General features: G+C 42.0%; 1 pseudogene; it reads right to left on the reverse strand.

Annotated features, from left to right (window-relative positions):
• Positions 1-223: 223 nt before the first annotated feature.
• On the reverse strand, positions 224-1,121 carry LOC104850966 (annotated as a pseudogene).
• Between the last annotated feature and the right edge of the window lie 288 nt (positions 1,122-1,409).

Here is a 1,409-nt window from a genome sequence, read left to right on the forward strand (position 1 = left end):
CTGGATTAGGGCCAATGGCTGTCAATTGACCTATGTTTTTATTAAGATAACAAAAAGGTGGAGAAAGTGAGACTCCATTGTTAGAGGTTAGCTATCAGCTTCACTTTTGCCTTGGCTGTAAAATATTAGACTTCACTAATCACATGAAAGCCTGGCTGTATAACTTTACCTGTAAGCTTTCATCTGGTAAACAGACACACTTGTTGGACTAGAGATTATCATTTTAAGAAAGGGATTTCCTAACCACCTCTCTACTCAGAGCATCTTGAACTTCTTTATTTCTCAGACTGTACCTAACAGGGTTTAGTAAAAGTGTGATGATTGTGTAGGTCACTGAGATCACCTGATCCTGATCTTTGGTGTTCTCTGACTTGGGCTTGAAGTAGGTAATGGAAGCACAGACATAATGGATAATAACCACAATGAAGTGGCACAGGTAGTGAAGGTCTTCTTTCTGCCTTCAGCAGATGCAATCTTGAGAATAGTGGAAATAATGAAGACATAAGAGATGAAAAGGAAGTGGCAGGGGCTATGATGGCCAGGAGGACATCTTGTCATCATTAAGGTCAGGATATCATGATAGGGGTTGCACAGGCCAGATCCAAAATAGGTCAAACATTACAGAAGAAATGCTCAAAAAGGAAGCCTGAAAATGTCCACAGCCTAAACCAGAGAGATCAAGAGCCCTGTGGCACACACTGAGGATGTCAGCAGGGTACAGACCCTCCAATTCATGACAGTGGAATTGTGGAGAGGATTGCAGATGGCCACATGGTGGTCATACCCCATTACTGCCAGTGAGAGACAGGTGGCGATAGCAAAACCAAGGAAGAAAAAGAGTGGAGACCACAGCACTGCAGGGAGATGGATTGGCTTAGGCTGACATGGCTGGAAAGCATGGGTAGGATAATGACCAGGGAGTAGAGTCTCTGAGGTGGCAAGGACACTCAAGAAGACGTACATGGGGGTGTGGAGGAGGTGGTCAATATGTATAATGGTCACAATAATGAGTAAGGGTGTACAGGTCAAGAAAGACCACAAAGAGTGTGAGTTGGTGTTCTTGAAAACTGGAGAAACATTAGAAAGTAGACTCTTACCTCTGTGTGATTGACTCTCTTCATTGAAGTCTTGAGATCTGAATGAAGACAAGTCAGCACTCTCATCCCATCAGAGACTGCCCTGATTTTGAGAGCAGTGCTCAGAGAGCAAAGACACAGTATGACGAAGACCCAGTTCAAAACTCAACAAATCAACTCCCTTTTCCAGAGACATGATAGACTAGATTTTTGGACTAGAAATAAAGATTCACAAAATTTAAGCAACATTATTTGAAAGTTTGATACAGAGCATTCAAGTACATCTGAATCACTTTTAAAAATTGATCATATATCGCCCATAAATTGTCACAA

Source organism: Fukomys damarensis, unplaced genomic scaffold (genome assembly GCF_012274545.1).
Source record: "Fukomys damarensis isolate Sample0158 unplaced genomic scaffold, DMR_v1.0_HiC HiC_scaffold_19, whole genome shotgun sequence".
NCBI lineage: Eukaryota > Metazoa > Chordata > Mammalia > Rodentia > Bathyergidae > Fukomys > Fukomys damarensis.